A 21198-nucleotide genomic window follows, 5' to 3' on the forward strand; every position below is an offset into this window, starting at 1 on the left:
TCAGGACTCAGAGCATTCTCCAGGTTTCAACATCACATTCTCTTTTGTTCTTTCAGTGTCTTGCAGTTCCTTTTTTTCTCTTTTCCTCCTTCATTTACCTAGATCTTGCTTTGCTCCTTCCTGAGGAGAAAGCCTTCAACAGAATTAGTGAGGCATCCCCAGCCAGGGGCCACATCTCTCAAAGAGCTTGATGTAATTTTACCCGGGTTTGTCAGCACCATCCCTCTGCTGGACACCTAATTGTGAATTGCGTTCCCTAACTCTCCTGCTGCCACCAGCCGGAAAGGGGCCACGGCTCAGGCCAAGGTTCACCTTGGCAGGTGAATGCAGTAGTAGGAATCCACCTATTAACACATATGCAGAGTAGGAAGTGAATTCACTCTGATATTTTCCAAGAATTAACTTTTCAGCTTGTTTCTTGTTCTCATCAACTGGTGGGGATAGGAGTTTTAGCTTTCAGGATCCGAATAGATTTTTCCACAGTGCTCCCTTTTTTTCACTTGTGAAAGAAAGAAAATACATTTGAGCAAGAAGGACTCACACCATACATCAGTGCCCCTGAATTGTAAATAGAAAACAGAGAATCAATTGGTCACTGTGGCAGTTATAGGAGCAGAAATTATTTTTGTAGTTCTCACAAAACTCCTGATTTCTCTGGGGCTGGTTCTTAGAAAAGGTGGTTTTGAGGGATTTTTCATTTTATTTTTTGTTCTCAAGATGGTGCATGCTCTGTGAAGGCCATCTCTACCCACACAACTCAGAAATGTCTGTAATCTTATGTTAGTAGTGTAGTTGCATTATTTATAATTAATATTTACCTCACTATTTTTTAAAAAACTGGAAAAGGTTAGGGATCTTGGCTAGGCATTCAAAATCTCTTTAAATTATCCTTCCAGATTTTTCTCCAAACACTCCTCACCTTTAGCTGAACCAGTTGGCTATTTTTCCCCCATCAGAATTTTTTAATGTTACATCCCTATCTTTTGTATTATCTTCCCACCACTGCCAAAACACTGCTCATTATTCAAAACCAAGTTCAAATCTCACATACTCAGCCACCTTTCCTGATCATCTGGATATAATCTTCCCCTTCTACTGCTGGCTGAGAGAACTTCTAGTTCTTAGTATTTTCTGGTAGTTCCATATACTACAAAAAAAAAAAAAAGGTGCAAACTTTGGAGTGCCTGTAACATGCAGCTTCCTAGGCCCTATTCCCATGAATTTCTGACTCAGTAAATCTGTGATGGGACCTAGGCATATCTGTTTTAACAGCATACTAAATGCATCTGATACAGATCATCTGTAGACCATATTTTGAGAAGTATCAGCATAATGTTTTTTATATTTGTTACTTTTATAAGCATATATGTTTTATTTCCCTGTTCAGTTACATGCTATTAAAGGGCAGGGATTATATTTTATACTGCTATTTATCTTACACAATGTCTTAAATTTAAATAATATTAATAGCACTAATTTATGTAGCTCTCCATAGACATGTCAAAAGTCCATTTTTTAAATACTAAGTATAATATTAGGAAAAGGGTTGATCTGTAAAGTTACTCAAAAGGGAAGAATAAAGAAAACAGCGATATTGGGGTTTTTATAATAAGAGGGCAAGAAGAAGGTTCAGACCAATGGTTATAATTAAATATTGATTTACTTGGGGTCAGATACTCTCCTAATCGTTTGGTACACTTCCTTTTAGGGGACATCTAGGATTCTTTATTTTCTAAATGTCATCCCTTGTGGTAAAAGTTAGTACTGAAAACTGAAACCTAAAAATTATAAGGATGCCGTAGGACATCTTGCTGAACGGAAACTAATTTTTCCCGGTGAGAAACTTGGTTTCATTTTTTATTTTATAAATGTTGGCTTAATACTGGTTATGTGTCATGGAAGAGCCCCACCACATTCACTACATCAAATGCTGTGAAAATTATCCAGCTCATATTATACCTCTAAGCACTTCACCAAAATGTAATAATTTCCTGAAACATAAAAGAAACCTTTCACCATCTTTATTTTTTGTCAAGCTAGCGGACGATGTTTGTACTTCAGTGCTCACATTCAAAATCAGAGGCACTGAATTCACTTGATTTCCTCTCAGTGGCTGTGAAGTTGGGAGGCTGGTGACATATCTGCCCCTGAGACCACTGGTTCCAGGTTCCTGGGTATAAACGGAGGCAAACCATCTCTGTGATTCTCAGACAAGGTGAGAATACAAATCACTGACTTAAAGAATGAGAAAATCCAATTTTTGGAAGGTTCAATGACTATGTTTCCCTGATCTGGAAAGAATTGTATAGATAATCTATAGAAATAACTGTAAACTCCCTTCCAGAGAAGATGGCTCCACGGCATCCCTGAAGGCAATAGAGAAGGTTTGTACATCTCTTGCTGGATCTGTGCTCTTTCTCCCAGTGACTGCCACACGTGAAGTGCTTTCCTGTTTAAACTCATCACAACGCACTCCAGAGATGTGAGCTAGGGGGAGGATTTAGAAATGGGTCCTCATCCTCTCCACAAATAGCAAATAAACTGCCAACAAGAGGCATTTTATGAACATCATGTCTACTGCCTGGTTCTCTGATGTCCTATTTCTGGAGGTTAGCTGCTCTGACTCGATATTCATTGAGTTGTGGGGGGATTTTTTGTTTTTTTTTTAAGTTTGACTCTCTGGAGTGAAGATGCTCTTTGTTGAGAGGTCTGGTTGACTGTTACATCTTCCCAGTTCCTTGTCTCTCATCATGGCTTAATTCACACACTACATCTTAAAAGAGTGGAGGTCTACCTATTACACTTTGGGTCAGATTAGACCTTGTATGCCTTCCTTGGAGAGGGTCTCACTTTGGTTTTGTCATGCATTTTAGGCTTCGCAAGAAAGTTCTAAGCCTCTCAGCCATCTTCCTAGCAGATTGCCTGAGGCCTTACACTTCTGATACCATCTACAGGTTGAAAGTATGATGATGGAAGTCTTTGTTTTACATAGAAGGGGTTAGATGCCAGGGTTTCTTCTAAGATTGAGGCTCCGTGATTTTCTCTTTCTTTATTCTTATTCCTTCCTTTCTTCATCTCATTTTCTTTTACCTCTTCTTTCCTTTCTCTCTCTCTTTCCTTCTTTCTTACTTTTTTTTCTGAAATTTAGGACAAAGACTTTTTAATATCTCACTTAAGAAACCAGAGTTATTTCCCTAATTCTTCAATTTTCTAAATACATGTAATTTCCCTTTACCTTCTTATATACCATGACCCTCTTCCCCTACCCCATACATGTCTAGTACCTATTTTTTTCTCTAAGAATATCTTTTGGTGGTCCTCATTCCTTTATTCTCTTAACGTTGCCCAATAACCATTCCCCAAAGTGATTGTTCTAAGTCAATCATGGTTATACTATTTTTCTTGCAATGATTGGCTTAGAAATGGCTTGTGACCTAATACTGGCTTATGATATTTGAGATGTCCAATGGGGGCTTCTGGAAAAAGACAATTTTGCAGAATTTTTTTCACTTAGCTGTCTATCAAATAATTTCACATTGTTAAAGTCTTCATAATCTTTATTCACAAAAACTTTATTTGTACAGGAAGACTAGCTAATTCATTTAATTATTTAAATGATGAACAATAAACTGCACCATTTAACTATTTCTAATTTTTTTAAAAAATACATATTTTTAGAGATATAATCACTTCCTTTTTAAAAAATATTATTTAAATTGTATGCTCAGAAGTGGAATTACTAGGTCCAAATTAGAAACTTTTATGTCTCTCGGTTTCCAGAAAGTTTATACTAACTTCAACTGCCATTGCCAGTTTAGAAATTTTCAGTCTCTCCATACCTTGAAAGCACAAGGCATTATCCAGTTTTGCTAACTTGTTTGAATTCGCTTTTCTCTGATTCTTGGCAAGTTTGAACACTTTTGCCTTCACTCATTTACTGTATTGTATTTCTTTGTGGACACTTCTCATGTATTTCCTTTCTGTCAATTGTCTATGGGGTCTTATTTTACTTAAAAATAAACATCTGGGAGCTTTTAATATAACATAGTTATTGGCCCTTGTCTTATTTGCTGAAAATATTATTTGCTTTCTTATTTGGGTTACCTTACTTTGACTGCAGAAGTTTGTAACTTTAATGTCATCAAATTTGTTTATTCTTCCTTCATGATTTCTTTTACTGTTTTTCAGTGTTGTGTCCTTTCTCAAATCCTCCAAATCCAGTGAATATTAAATTCCTCATCTGGTTTTCCTAACATTTTGATTTTCATATTTATATTTAATTATTTTATCCATCTGGAATTACTTTTGAACAATATTCAGAGTTACAAGTCTTGATTTATTTTTCTTTCCAAAATGCTAAGCAACCATTCAACTACCATTTACCGAATAATCCTTCTCTTCCCTGCTGCTCTGATAAAATAAATCTTATATATAATAAAGTCAGTTTCAGAGGACTCTCTTCTGCTTCATTTAGCTTTGCTTTGTAGTTCACAAGACACTTTAACCTACGTTATCTCATTTCATCCTTCTTCCTACACTCTGATTGCCTGGGTCCCTCCCCACTGCTCCTCCTGCAATGCTAACATCAAGCAATCTGACTTGTCCCATGTCTGTCTTATAGATGGAAAACAAAACCCTGAAACATGAAGCCACTTATTAGCCAGACTTCCCAGCCATTTAGTATTAGGCAGAAATGGAAAATTTCAGTTTCTGTTCACCCTATGCCCTGGACATCTCATCCCCACACTGGGAAGACATTGGCTACTACCTTGGCTAGTGTTTGTTTTGGCTTCAGGGTCATCCATGAGCCTCCTTTTGGGTTCCCCCAAACAAGGACCTATTTCCTACACACACATTTATTTCTCAGGATTCTTTGGTAATTTCTGCATCCCTAGCAGTGGGGAAACAAGCAGTGGGTGCAGACAGCCGTCTGCCTCTGAGCTTCCCAGCCTATGTGTACTTGGCACTGACTGAGGACTCTGCTTTCCGTCAGTGCATTTGCGAGGTGACACATATTCTCCGGTGATTAGATTAGCGCTGGCAAAGCCAATATGAAAAACCCACACAGATTACCACTGTCACCCGCAGTAATTACATTTATTCATTTCCATTTAGCCAAGTTTTTACAAGCCGAGCAAAGGGCCAAATAAGCAATAAACACAGAGGCAAGAAATTAAAATGCTGATCTGTTTGCTGTGAAAACAATCAAACTATCATCTTTCTTTAGGCACCTCATTCATCATCAGACGGGGCCACACTGGTGAAATGGAGGTAGGGAGCCTAATGTTATTACATGTAAATTCACTAACATGAAATTACTGCCCCTGATGTGATTTTACTAATAAATTAGTTCATTTCTACCTTTTTGCTAGAGACTTTAGGGGCCATGGAGAATTGTACATGTGTCTCGTAATCGCGCCTGCTTTATTTCAGGCTGGCTAGCTGTTAAATTTCTATTTCTTTGCACTCCCTCCCAGCTGATTCTTTAGTTTTCTTGCTATGCCTTATTGGATCAACATGCCATACAATTTGTTGTCTTCACATGTAGTTTGAAAATAAGCAGCTTAAGGACAAATTCTCTTTTGCAGGCGATGGGCACAGTGTCGGGAGCATTATGAATATAATGGCCCTAGCAGCTAGTTGACAGCTATTATTAATTCATTGTTGGGTGTGGTGTTTTTTTCTCATTTCTGTATCCATTTTCAATTGGAAATGAGAATGGAGCCAAACTTTGCCATGTCAAGGAGCTATTGAAGCAAGGAAATCAATCTGCAAGCGGTTCCCTTGACTTGCTCACCCCTCTGCTGTGTCTTCAGAGGAGCAAAGAGCTCACAGTGGAAGAGCAGCCAATGGTTCACAGAAGACAGATGTAGAGTCTCTTTGGATCCACTCCTTCCTTGGGACTTGCATGGTGCTTCCTTGCTTATTGTTAATGGCCCATGTCTGAATCTAGAATATTTCATTTATTCTTAAAGATTTCATCTGCTCTGCTGTTTAGCCCAACCCAAAATCACAATCCATTTTTGCAAGATTACAAATGGTTTCTATTAAAATGACTTTGATGCTGCCAATGACAGAGTGGAGATGCTAAGAGAACAGAAGAGGGAGGGAGAGACAAGAGAGACAAGTCTTTGGTGGAGACGGCCCTCCCTTTTCCAATACTTCTCCTTCTGATCCTAAATGGAGATTCTGTATGATATGACTCAATTTTAAGCCTTAGAGAAATATAAAATATGCACAATAGTATATTCCTGCTTTGTACAGTAAAAATGTGTTAAAAAGAGTTTCTTTGAGGCAGTGGTTCAGTGAAAATCTAAGGCATCGTAATGGTAGACATGACTCATTCAACCACTTCACACTTGAGCATTGAATAGAGTCCCCTCACCCCTTCCATAGAAATAGCATTAATTAAATGTATGTGTTAAGGAAATGTACAGGAAATAACTCCCCCTTGATTTGAATTTAACTTTGCACCATGCAAAGTTATTTATGAGGGGAATTGTGTATCTAATTTTTTTCTCTTTTTTTATTTTGGAAAAAAGAAATGAGAATAAGTACCTGTTTCTGGATTTATTAAGTAAGAGAGTACTCTGGCTAACTGACTATTCTCATTAATGAGTGACATATTTGGACTATCAATTTGAAAATAACTTCATTGAATAAATACCTATTGATCAATTACTGTAGACAGAACCCCAAGTTAAATGCTGTCCCAAAAGACAAAAATAAATGTCTAGCTTTTCAGGATTTAAGGTAATACAGACTCTTCCAGTTTCTGGGGTTGCCATAGAGACCCACATCTATGGGTACTCCCATAGAACCTTGTACTTAGCTTTCATAGTTCTTACAACAGAGCTTGCCATTTTCTTTCATTTGTTTGTAATTTTCTTAATATCTAATTCTTAATTAGATTATATTCTCCATTACAGCAAGGACTGTTTCAGGTTTTCTCACCATAGTATCCCCATTGAGTACATACCAAGTATTAAATAAATATCAAATAAACAAATGAAAAATTGAATGATGCAGTCCTGTAGAAACAGAGATAGTGTAGAATATTGTTTTAAATCAGCATTGTTGCAAGACAAATCACTGCACAAATATGGTTAAGAATTACTTCTTGAGCATCTATTATGTGTTAGGTACTCTTCAATGTGCTGAGGATACTGCAGTGAACAAGATGGATAAAAACTTGTACCCTTGCAGAGCTTACATTTTTTTAGTGAGTGAATAGAATAAGGAAGATGTTTCAAATAATGAGCAATATTGTTTATTATGTTTTTAAATATAAACCTCTCTATTAGATGTTGATCTTATATTTTGGAGCCAATAATTATTTTTCATTTCAGCTCTCTTAGTGCAACACTAAGAAATCATGTATAATTAATAATATAGCAACTTAATTATAATAATTTCTTAAAATTAAGTATAGACATTACAGCAGTGAAAATACTCTTTATGACACTATAGTGGTGGATATGTGTCATCATACAGTGGTCAAAATCCATAGAATATACAACACCAAGAGTAAACAGTGATGTCAATATGGACTTCGGTTCATAAAAAAATATATATATATATATATGCTTATGCATGAAATATGTGCTTATATATGAATATATGAGAACATAATATAATAACATTACATTATTAATAACATATCAATAATTATGTAAATTATGTAAAATATTATATCACTATATTACATTACATTATATTATATTCTCATAGTGAATAAAAGATTATCCACTGTCACTACAGCATTGTAGTTGTACTTTGGCATTGTAGCAATACTTCCTTCCTTTACCCCATCCCATACTCTGTCCAATCCTGATTATTCCTCACCAAATAATGTTGAGAGTCCCTTCCTTTCTACGCTAGCTAACGCCATTTGCTTTCATGGACTTATCATCTGAGATGTGGATAATTACTGTGGTCTGACTCTGCATCCTCCAGGGGTCCCTCCAGGTTAGAGGAGAGACCTCACTGCCTGTGGACATACTGTGTCCATTCTGGTCACCTTCCCTTGGCTCAGGTTTTCTTCCTCCTCGAGCCCCCTCCTCCTCTCAGAATTCACTCACATGTCAAGTCAATGCTCACTTTGTGCATCGCTTTCTTTACAAAGCTCTCTGACCTGAGCACGAAATAACCTCTTCTTGGTCTAGGCTTATAGCTCATCATATACTGCCAGGGACAATTCCACATGACCAAATATATCATTAACTCATTTTTTCACACTTTTCTTGTACTCTGTGTTTTCTTTCTTCAATCAGAATCTGATCTCCTCAGGTAAACTATGTTTGTATTTTCCACAGTGCCTGCTCCAGTCCTGTGCCCATGATGACCACTCAATAATGTGTTATTAAGTGAGTGAACAGATGACTGAATGAAGTCCTGAGGTTCAGGTCCTCCTTCAGAACATTTCCAGTGGACACTATCAGTTTAATTGGTATCATTCTATCTACACCAAGAATCTCTTCTCTTTTCCCACAACTTCTTTATCCACTTGTCTGTCAGACATTTAGGTTGCTTCCATGACCTGGCTATTGTAAATAGTGCTGCAATGAACATTGGGGTGCATGTGTCTTTTTGAATTATAGTTTTCTCTGGGTATATGCCCAGTAGTGGGATTGCTGGGTCGTATGGTAGTTCTATTTTTAGTTTTTTAAGGAACCTCCATACTGGTTTCCATAGTGGCTGTATCAATTTACATTCCCACCAACAGTGCAAGAGGGTTCCCTTTTCTCCACATCCTCTCCAGGATTTATTGTTTGTAGATTTTCTGATGATGCCCATTTTAACTGGTGTGAGGTGATACCTCACTGTAGTTTTGATTTGCATTTCTCTAATAATTAGTGATGTTGAGCAGCTTTTCATGTGCTGCTTGGCCATCTGTATGTCTTCTTTGGAGAAATGTCTATTTAAGTCTTCTGCCCATTTTTGGATTGGATTGTTTGTTTTTTTAGTATTGAGCTGCATGAGTTGTTTATATATTTTGGAGATTAATCCTTTGTGCATTGATTCGTTGGCAAATATTTTCTCCCATTCTGAGGGTTGTCTTTTCGTCTTGTTTATGGTTTCCTTTGCTGTGCAAAAGCTTTTAAGTTTCATTAGGTCCCATTTGTTTATTTTTGTTTTTATTTCCATTACTCTAGGAGGTGGATCAAAAAAGATCTTGCTGTGATTTATGTCAAAGAGTGTTCTTCCTATGTTTTCCTCTAAGAGTTTTATAGTATGCAGTCTTACATTTAGGTCTCGAATCCATTTTGAGTTTATTTTTGTATATGGTTTTAGGGAATGTTCTAATTTCATTCTTTTGCATGTAGGTGTCCAGTTTTCCCAGCACCACTTATTGAAGAGACTGTCTTTTAACCATTGTATATTTTTGCCTCCTTTGCATAGATTAGTTGACCATAGGTTTGTGGGTTTATCTCTGGGCTTTCTATCTTGTTCCATTGATCTATGTTTCTGTTTTTGTGCTAGTACCATATTGTCTTGATTACTGTAGCTTTGTAGTGTAGTCTGAAGTCAGGGAGTCTGATTCCTCCAGCTCTGTTTTTTTCCCTCAAGATTGCTTTGGCTATTCAGGGTCTTTTGTGTCTCCATACAAATTTTAAGATGATTTGTTCTGGTTCTGTAAAAAATGCCATTGGTAATTTGATAGGGATTGCATTGAATCTGTAGATTGCTTTGGGTAGTATAGTCATTTTCACAATATTGATTCTTCCAATCCAGGAGCATGGTATATCTCTCCATCTGTTGGTATCATCTTTAATTTCTTTCATCAGTGTCTTATAGTTTTCTGCATACTGGTCTTTTCTCCCCCTAAGTAGGTTTATTCCTAGGTATTTTATTCTTTTTGTTGCAATGGTAAATGGGAGTGTTTCCATAATTTCTCTTTCAGATTTTTCATCATTAGTGTATAGGAATGCAAGAGATTTCTGTGCATTAATTTTGTATCCTGCAACTTTACCAAATTCATTGATTAGCTCTAATAGTTTTCCGGTGGCATTTTTAGGATTCTCTATGTATAGCATCATGTCATCTGCAAACAGTGACAGTTTTACTTGTTCTTTTCCAATTTGTATTTCTTTTGTTTCTGTTTCTTCTCTGATTGCCATGGCTAGGACTTCCAAAACTATGTTGAATAATAGTGGTGAGAGTGGACATCCTTGTCTCGTTCCTTATCTTAGAGGAAATGCTTTCAGTTTTTCACCATTGGGAATGATGTTTGCTGTGGGTTTGTCATATATGGCCTTTATTATGTTGAGGTAGGTTCCCTCTATGCACACTTTCTGGAGAGTTTTTATCATAAATGGGTATTGAATTATGTCAAAAGCTTTTTCTGCATCTATTGAGATGATCGTATAGTTTTTATTCTTAAATTTGTTAATATGGTTTATCACATTGATTGATTTGTGTACATTGAAGAATCCTTGCATCCCTGGGATAAATCCCACTTGATCATGGTGTATGAACCTTTTAATGTGTTGCTGGATTCTGTTTGCTAGTATTTTGTTGAGGATCTTTGCATCTATATTCATCAGTGATATTGGTCTGTAGTTTTCATTTTTTGTAGTATCTTTGTTTGGTTTTGGTAGCAAGGTGATGGTGGCCTCATAGAATGAGTTTGGGAATGTTCCTTCCTCTGTAATTTTTTGGAAGAGTTTGAGAAGGATGGGTGTTAACTCTTCTCTAAATGTTTGATAGAATTCACCTGTGAAGCCATCTGGTCCTGGACTTTTGTTTGTTGGAAGATTTTTAATCACAGTTTCAATTTCATTACTTGTGAGTGGTCTGTTCATATTTTCTATTTCTTTCTGGTTCAGTCTTGGAAGGTTATACCTTTCTAAGAATTTGTCCATTTCTTCCAGGTTGTCCATTTTATTGGCATAGTTGCTTGTAGTAGTCTCTTAGGATGCTTTGTATTTCTGCAGTGTCTGTTGTAACTTCTCCTTCTTCATTTCTAATTTTATTGATTTGAGTCCTCTCCCTCTTTTCCTTGATGAGTCTGGCTAATGGTTTATGAATTTTGTTTATCTTCCCAAGAACCAGCTTTTAGTTTTATTAATCTTTCCTATTGTTTTCTTTATTTCTATTTCATTTATTTCTTTTTTTTTTTTTTTTTTTTTTTTTTTTTTTTTTTGCTGTACGCGGGCCTCTCACTGTTGTGGCCTCTCCCATTGCGGAGCACAGGCTCCAGACGCACAGGCTCAGCGGCCATGGCTCACAGGCCCAGCCGCTCCGCGGCATGTGGGATCTTCCCAGACCGGGGCACGAACCCGTGTCCCCTGCATTGGCAGGCGGACTCTCAACCACTGCGCCACCAGGGAAGCCCTATTTCATTTATTTCTGCTCTGATCTTTATGTTTTCTTTCCTTCTGCTAACTTTGGGTTTTGTTTGTTCTTCTTTCTCTAATTCCTTTAGGTGTAAATTTATATTGTTTACTTGAGATTTTTCTTGTTTCTTGAGGTAGGCTTGTATAGCTATAAACTTCCCTCTTAGAACTGCTTTTGCTGCATCCCATAGGTTTTGGATTGTTGTGTTTTCTTTGTGATTTATCTTTAGGTATTTTTGATTTCCTCTTTGATTTCTTCAGTGATCTCTTGGTTGTTTACTAACGTATTGTTTAGCCTCCATGTGTTTGAGTTTTTTACAGTTTTTTCCCTGTAATTCATTTCTAATCTCATAGTGTTGTGGTCCGAAAAGATGCTTGATATGATTTCAATTTTCTTAAATTTACTGAGGCTTGATTTGTGACCCAAGATGTGATGTTTCAGGGAGAATGTTCCATGCACACTTGAGAAGAAACTATAATCTGCTGTTTTTGGATGGAATGTCCTATAAATATCAATTAAATCTATCTGGTCTATTGTGTCATTTAAAGCTTCTGTTTCCTTATTTGCTTTCATTTTGGATAATCTGTCCATTGGTGTGAGGTGTTAAAAGTCCCCCAGTATTATTGTGTTACTGTCGATTTCCTCTCTTATAGCTGTTAGCAGCTGCCCTATGTATAGAGGTGCTCCTATGTTGTGTGCATATATATTTATAATTGTTATATCTTCTTGGATTGATCCCTTGATCATTATGTAGTGTCCTTCCTTGTCTCTTGTAACAGTCTTTATTTTAAAGTCTATTTTATCCGATATGAGTATAGCTACCCCAGCTTTCTTTTGATTTCCATTTGCATGGAATCTCTTTTTCCATCCCCTCACTTTCAGTCTGTATGTATCCCTAGGTCTGAAGTGGGTCTCTTGTAAACAGCATATATATGGGTCTTGTTTTTGTATCCATTCAGCGAGCTTGTGTCCTTTGGTTGGAGCATTTAGTCCATTCACATTTAAGGTAATTATCAATATGTATGTTCCTATGACCATTGTCTTAATTGTTTGGGGTTTGTTTTTGTAGATCCTTTTCTTCTCTTGTTTTTCCCACTTAGAGAAGTTCCTTTAGCATTTGTTGTAGAGCTGGTTTGGTGATGCTGAATTCTCTTAGCTTTTGCTTGTCTGTAAAGCTTTTGATTTCTCCATCGAATCTGAATGAGATCCTTGCCGGCTAGAGTAATCTTGGTTGTAAGTTCTCCCCTTTGATCACTTTAAGTATATCATGCCACTCCCTTCTGGCCTGTAGAGTTTCTGCTGAGAAATCAGCTGTTAACCTTATGGGAGTTCCCTTGTATGTTATTTGTTGTTTTTCCCTTGCTGCTTTCAATAATTTTTCTTTGTCTTTAATTTTTGCCAATTTGATTACTATGTGTCTTGGTGTGTTTCCCCTTGGGTTTATACTGTATGGGACTAGCTGCGCTTCCTGGAATTGGGTGGCTATTTTCTTTCCCATGTTAGGGAAGTTTTCAACTATAATCTCTTCAAATGTTTTCTCTGTTCCTTTCTCTCTCTCTTCTCCTTCTGGGATCCCTATAATGCGAATGTTGTTGTTTTTAATGTTGTCCCAGAGGTCTCTTAGGCTGTCTTCATTTCTTTTCATTCTTTTTTCTTTATTCTGTTCCGCAGCAGTGAATTCCACCATTCTGTCTTCCGGGTCACTTATCCGTTCTTCTGTCTCATTTATTCTGCTATTGATTCCTTCCAGTGTATTTTTCATTTCAGTTATTGTATTGTTCATCTCTGTTTGTTTGTTCTTTAATTCTTCTAGGTCTTTTTAAAACATTTCTTACATCATCTCGATCTTTGCCTCCATTCTTTTTCTGAGGTCCTGGATCATCTTCACTATCATTATTATGAATTCTTTTTCTGGAAGGTTGCCTATCTCCACTTCATTTACTTGTTTTTGTGGGGTTTTATCTTGTTCCTTCATCTGGTACATAGCCCTCTGCCTTTTCATCTTGTCTACCTTTCTTGAAATGAATCTCTTATTAAGAGAGATGTTGTCACCCTTTATCTTATGTGATTACTGCAAATCATTTTGCTGAATGTGTGCTTTAATTTTCTACATTCTGATGATTCTATTTTGAACTGTGTCTTATCCACCTTTAGTGCCTTACTAGTTTTTCTAATGTTACCTTGTACAACTAAGGCTTTAAAAAAAAAACTGGAAAAGTAAAGCTGTTGTCCCAAAAGATAGACCCTGCTGCTTGACTCAACCCTTGTCTTGGGCTCACCATGCTCATTGCTTTATTAGTTGAGAACAAGGGAAGGGATGACAAACAATTTTTTTTTCCTCAAAGAAGAACTGATTGAAAATCTATAGATGGGGAAAAGTGGAATGTGTCATTGGAAAAACCAGCATTTATTCCTCTATGAGAAGTTGAGGAATATGAGTGACCACCAGGAACAAATTAGACCCAGAGAACAAAACAGAAAGACTAAGGTTCTATGTCAGTAAGAAGGCTGGGCAGTCTCAACCATCAGGAAATCAGTAAGGAAGTCCTGGCCACCAATACAAGTAAGGATGGAGACACAGTGTTATGTCCTGAATCAACTCTGATCCACTAAGGAAGACCGCTATACTATGCAATTTTGAACACCAAAAGTTCTACCAGATTGGTTGGTGGTGCTATTTAGGGAAGAAATTAACACACACACACACACTCACACACACATACATATACATACACATATATATAAATTAAATGTACATATATATAAAATTGGACATAGCTACATAAAGTACTATAGTGAACTTTTCCTAAGTAGAAAGTAGAAAATTGCTCCTGGCCAACAAGGCACTTTTAATAAGTTGGCTGACTTTATCTGGAAATTCCAAGGGTTAGTCAATTCATCATCTGTGTTCATGAATTCAAGTGTTGCTTTTGCTAAGTTATGATTTGTGAGAAATTGTGGTAGGATCAGATTAAAGACATGAAAAGGTGGAGAGCTATGTATGTGTCTGTGCTTGTGTGCTGGTCCCGTAGATTCTCTCCATTGTCAAGGAACATAGCACAATTCCTCTATCTTTTTGAAATGGGCCTTTAAGTATAAGTATCCCGAGTCCCACAGTTTTCCTCCTGATCCGTGACTTTCTGGGTTAATTGTGAGAATCATTAAATGGATTTGCAAACCCTCCATATGTATAGTAAGCAAAGGTGTGGTCTAATGTTTGTTTAATAATGCAGTGTTATGTCTCTCAACTACTGTAATTTCCATGTTCTTATTGATTGTAATTTATAACATCATTAGCTTTCTAAACTGCCATTAACTAATGATGGACTCTGTAGGCTAAACAGCTCTTTGAAATCAGTTACTGACAAGTTAGCCCCAGAAGCATTTATCAAAAGGGTAATGGATCCCTATTGGAGTGACAATAAATTAGGTTATGCTCTTATCGAATTAAACAATGGATGAAGGAAAATTAGCTATCAATAAACATCCATAAAACCTTCTCGATTATTCCCAGTCAATTATATCAATTAGAGATCAAACAGGGAACCCCTGCAGTAAGTTAAATAAGACTAACCAGAGCCCAAATTGTGTTACAAAAATGCAACACCAGGGGCAGCTGCAAAAGAGGTAATTATTACTGCCATTGACAAAAGGGCTGCTTTATTAGAATATGGGGTATTGCCTGGAGGCTGGCTTCTGGGTAAAGGACAAAGACTCCCTAATAAAGGCAAAAGGAAAGAAAGGAGGAGACAGGGGACTTGGGAGAACAGGAGAAAGAAAGGGAGAGTTGTGTGATGCAGAGTGCACAGTTGGGTAAGAAAGAGGACTGCAGAATTATTTGTATATATGCAGGCTATCCTTTTACTGATACAATTTTTTAAAATTTATTTCTTTATTGAAGTATAGTTGACTTACAATGTTGTGTTAATTTCTGCTGTACAACAAATGTAATTAAACCTTTTGGCTTGTAAGGATGTTTCCTTAGCTCTCTGCAAAACAACGACTTTTGTGAAGGCCATTATCATCTTGAAAGTCTTAGTTATACATACATATGTATGTATATGTATGTGTGTACATGGACAGACACGTCGGTAGATAGGTATCCACATTCAATTTTGTTGGAGAAGGGTCTTAATAAACCTGTGTTGATTTTCATTAAATTTCTTCCTTAAAAGAACTAGAAAACTTTTTAAAATGGCTTAAAGTATGCTTTCAAGTGATTTGGGATCACTGATGAGATTCAAGGGGAAATAAAAAACAGGTGAGTTTTCCTAATGGTCAGACCTTAATTTCCATACACCTCTTACACAGGATACTCTCAATAAACACCTGTTGTTCAGATTTGTCATAAGGCCTGAATTTTACTTATGGCTAAGAGGAAATCACAAAGGAGAGAAGAGTTTTGAGAGGTCATCTGAGGCTGTGAGTCCAAAGCTCTTCTGACATATGTGCCTTTTGGTCTTGCTGGTATTTTTCATAAGGGATGTATATCCTTTTCTTCCATGCCTTTGAATTGTGTGGACAATTTATCATGTGTTTCAGACAGATTCCACTTTACTGTTTTCCATGAGAAATTGCTCACCAGGAGCTGCCTCGGATTCTTGGCCTTTGCATGTTTTTCACCCCTCTTGGAGCCCAACTTGATATCCATCTAAGGACCTTAAATTACCTCTTCCCATTTATGATCTTTATAAAGCTCTGTTGGGATTGGCTGATGGTGCACAGACACTAAATAGACCTTAAAGAGGGAAAGGAAATTGTGGGGAGGCAGCATGTTGTACTTTGGCCCTTGGAGCTAGGAACAAAGAGCTCAGATTCAATATCTGCTGCTTGTCTGCTCTGTTTTCAGTTGGTTTGCTTAAATTCTCTCTTCATCAGTAAAATGGAGATGATACACCCAGTCTCGCAAATTTGTCTGCAGGTGACATCTGCATCATGCCTACTGGCCATGTCAAACTTCCCATGAATACACTTAATTTTGAGCCTTCAATCACCTCATCTGTGAAGTGAAACAATGATCCTCAGAATCTTGCAAGGCTTATGTGAGGCTCAGAAGTGAGAAACCATTAGAAAAATACTATGTCAACTATAAAGCACTGAACAACTGTTAGCTGCTATAAAAATCATAAAACCATAATTGTGACTTCCCTTTTATTCCAGTGTTGATTCTAATGGGATGCTTCTCAGAAAAAAGGCCATTTTACATGGAACTAAGAAAGAATTCACCCTTTTCCTACCCCCATGCTGACCCCCATGCTGACCACGATCTTGCAGTCGCTCACACCACCACTGATCCCCATCAATCTGCTGCTGGTAAACATGCATGCTTGTTTGTTTGTTTAACCTTGACTCTGCATTGACCCCTGAGGCACTGGGGGCTGCTCCCATCCTCTAGGAGTTGTAGGGTTTCTAATTCCTAAGTTCCCATGTTCTCCTGGTGTCCTTCTCAATGCCCCATCCTGACCAGGAAGTCCTCCAACAGCACTGATTCAGCCTTCTTTTCCACTTTGATTTGGGGATGGAAGGATATCAGAATTGCTACAGAGAATCAGAACAGGATTTTATCTGAACGGGGCAAAAAGTCATTCATGAGAGGGCAGGCTTAGCCTAACATAAGAAGATACCTAAAAGGTTCACATCTATAAGGCCGAATATCTTATTCCTTTACTATTTAAGGAAAGACCAAATTCAGGGGAAATGTCCTTGGCTGCAGAAAATGAACTTGGGGATATCGGCAACTACCTACGAGTCAGATTCTGCAAAACAAAATACACCTCATTTAGTGTTGATGCCTCAGGAATATATGGGGTTTATTTAGAAAGATCTAAAAAATGACTCAATGTGTAACTGCCCTTTGTAGTATGAAGGGAACTTAAGGGTTTGGGTTTTGTCCTGGGGTTAAAAAATCAGGAAACCTAAATCTCAGTGTTGGCACCATGACAGAATCTTTGACAAGTGCTCAGTGCTATGATCTTTCCCAGGGAAAAGCAGAGGCTTCTTAACTGCAGATAAGATTTTTATTGTTATTTTGGGGGAGTGAACATTTGTCAAGCTTTTACCATGTGGTAAGTACTTTACTTACATATTTTTCTTTTGTAAACCTTCTGAGTCTTTCTCTCTTCCTCTGTATAATGAGTATGTAGTACCCATTTCAAAGTGAGTGAGTGCCAACTTACTAAAGATGACACACAGTTTGTAAGTTGTGGACCTAAAATTTAAACTCAGCTTGTTTCACCAAACACCATACTCTTTCTGTCACCCCTTCCTGTCTTCCAGCAAAGTCTATTGTGAACCCTTTTATTTACTATTATTCTTTCCTTCATGCATTCATTACTTTTACTACAACTTGTTCCAGTCCCTGAAAGGTATTTTATAGATATTCATTCAACGGAAACTCAAATTATGCTTAAGAAAAGAGGGTAAGGGAATGGAACTCTTCATCCTTCCTGTGTTGTAAAAGTGAGGAAATACACTTCCCTGCAAATAATAGAGCCGTTCTTTTCCAACATTTATTCTAAGAATATTTTTTGTCTACAGATGGTATAACACAAGCCCTTCCTACTAGTAAGCATCAAAAGCCTACGTGCAGTCTCACAATTGGGGAAATAAATCATGAAAAGGTATGGCCCCTCCCTGAAGAAGTAGGTAGTTTAATAGTTGTGGAAGCAGTCTGAAAACTAAGTTAACCTCCAATCTGAGGATATGATAACCTCGCCGTGATATGAGTGTATCTGTTTGTATATAGAGACCAGGAGCAAGTATGCACACACACACATATACATACATCTAAAAATTTTTGTTTTTATAAACAATGATTTATTGAGATTATTTCTACATTTGTAGCACTGTTTTCTGCAGCAGAAGATTCAAGGCAGGAAGAAAAGATGTGTCTGCTGGGGATTGGTTGGAGGCAAGGGTCATAGATGAAATTCTGGCATGAATTTGAGAAGCCTGCAAGGGAGAAATAATGAACATACATGAAACATGGGTGGGAGTTCTAAAGCATCTTATCAACATACATAGGGTTATAGGACAGTAATGAGATTTAAATGGGAGCAGATCATTAGAAAAATGACACAAATGAACTTACTTACAAAACAGAAATAGACTCACAGACAGAGAAAACAAATATGGTTACCAACGGGGAGAGGGAGAGGGAGGGATAAATTAGGAGTTTAGGATTAACATATATACACTACCATATGTAAAAGAGATAACCAACAAGGGCCTACTGTATAGCACAGGCAACTCTACCCAATATCTTGTAATAATCTACAAGGGAAAAGAATCTGAAAAAGAATATATACAAAAAAACTGAATCACTGTGCTGTACACCTGAAACTAACACGGCATTGTAAATCAACTAGACTGTAATTTAAAAATTAAAATAAAAGAATAAATAAATGGGAGCAGAGAAAAGGACTTTAATACATAGTGCTCTTCAAAATGCTTGCAGGGACTTTCCTGGAGGTCCAGTTGTTAGGACTCTGCACTTCCATTGCAGGGGGCACAAGTTCGATCCGTAGTTGGGGAACTAAATCCTACCTGCTGCGGGATGCAGCCAAAAAAAAAAAAAAAAAAAAAAAAAGGCTTGCAGACCAGCTATGATATTGTTTTAAGACCATTTGCCAATGACGCTCCCTTCTTTTTTTTGGCAACACAGCTCCTTTATGCCCTCATCCCATTAGTCTGAGTGGTCACAGGTAGACACCAGCTGCAAGGTTTTCAGCATCCTTCCCCCAAACCACATTTTCTTGCTACTCCAGTAAGAAGAGAGAAGGGAAGAGTTTACTGATTTCCCATCAGGCCTTCAGACCCAGTGTCCCTCCCGACTGGCTCCATGCAGAACTCAGCATGTTTTCACATGCTATGCCTGGTGGATGTATGGTCTGAAGGACAGTCTCTAAAATGTACAGAAGAAAAGAAATCTAGTTAACACAAACGCTTCTGAAAGCCTAAATATGTATTGAAAACATCTGTGGTTCCACATTACAAAATGCATATTAATGTTAGCAGTAGACAAAATGATACACAATAAAATGCAGATTTTAATTCAACACGATGCCTAAAATTAGCGAGTTAAATTAGCTACAGTAGTTAAGGTTTATAAATGAGCTTCACTGAAGCTACACAAGATTTCTGAAAGAAACGTTAGCAGTTGAACAGGCATTTATCACTCTGAAATAGACACACTTTGCCACATTGCTTTTGAAATCATCTGGGCGGTCTTGAATGAACTTGTGGCAGTTTCATTAAAGTCTTGATGGCATAATTTGGTCTGTGATTTCCATTTGTTCAACTGGCCACTTTAAAGAAAGTTATCTCTCTGCATGCTTAAACTCACTGCCTGGTGCCTCCACATTTACGCATCAGATTTCTATGAACAATTTCTGCCTTTGACCTCCAGGGCTTTCTGAAGATTCCTTTAACACACATCTCTTGAGCACCTACTAAGTGCCAGATATTGTTCTAGGTCCTGAGCAGTGAACAAAGCAACAATTCCTGATGGTATGTGCTTTTGTCTTACTTGGGGGATACCAATGCTAAACAAGATAAAGAAGTCAAATGTAAACAATATGAGGTTTATAAGAGGGCCAAGGAGAAAAATATGGCAGAGTTGGAGGAGGGGAAGCCTTCGGGGTTTGGGAAGGGAAAGGAACATTGAAAAATTAATTGAAGGCCAGGGAAGACCCCCCTCAGAATGCGACGCTTAAGTCAAGACCTGAAGGAAGTGAGAGAAGGAGCTATGTAGATATCCGGGGAAACAGAAGATTGGAGAAATGGCAAGGGCAAAGGCCCTGAGGCAGGTGTGTTTCTCAAGTGCTTTAGGAACAGCAGGGAAGCCTGAGTGGAGTGAATGACTGGGTGAGTGTAGGAGCTGAGGTCAGAGGGGTGAGGGGGACAGACCAGCCAGGAACCTGTTAGCTGTGGTAAGGACTTTGGCTTTTTTGTTTGTTTGTTTGCTTTCAGATACTAAAATATTGACTCTAAACTCAAATACCACAGTTATTTTGATACTAAGGTAACAGGCCAGCATTTAAGATAAAATCAGAGTACCTTGTTTTTCTTATTTAATGTCACGGCTCATGGCGAAACTATTATTCATTGATTGTATGTTTTTACTCTATTTTTTTAACTTTTTTAAAAAAAATTGAAGTATAGTTGATTTACAATGTTGTGGGAGTTTCAGGTGTACAGCACAGTGATTCATATATATATATATATATATATTCTTTTTCAGATTCTTTTCCCTTATAGGCTACTATGAAATACTGAATATAGTTCCCTGTGCTATACAGTAGGTCCTTGTTGATTATCTATTTTATATATAATAGTGTGTATATATTAATCCCAAACTCCTAATTTACCCCCCCCCCTTTCCCCTTTGGTAACTATAGGATTCATTTCTATATCTGTGAATTGGCTTTTATTCTACACGAGATAAGAAGTCACTGGAGAGTTTTGGACAAAGGAGAGATGCTTATGTTAAGAGTGTGTCTTAATCTTTTGAACCAGAGGACAGTCCATACTCATGGTTGGATGACAGAACCAACTGGTTGCTGCTGCGATCAACAAAAGGAAGTGAGGGTCCTAAGTGGGGAGAGAGACAGCCAAACTGAGGGAGAAACTTGCTGAGTTCTGCCTTCAACTCATTCCAAATGTTTTATTGAAATAAAATTTTGTTTCAAAGAATACAGAGCTGGAAATGACCCTCCAAGGCTGCAAGTCCTAAAAATAAGTCTTTCTTAGTAAACCCCTTGGTTTTTAGGTCCTACACGTGTTCTTTTATATCACTGGCTGTTTTGCACATGGGAACGTATTTCCAGTGCATGACAGTGCTTTAACTATACAACTTCC

The sequence above is a fragment of the Mesoplodon densirostris genome, chromosome 10 (genome assembly GCF_025265405.1).
Source record: "Mesoplodon densirostris isolate mMesDen1 chromosome 10, mMesDen1 primary haplotype, whole genome shotgun sequence".
Lineage (NCBI taxonomy): Eukaryota > Metazoa > Chordata > Mammalia > Artiodactyla > Ziphiidae > Mesoplodon > Mesoplodon densirostris.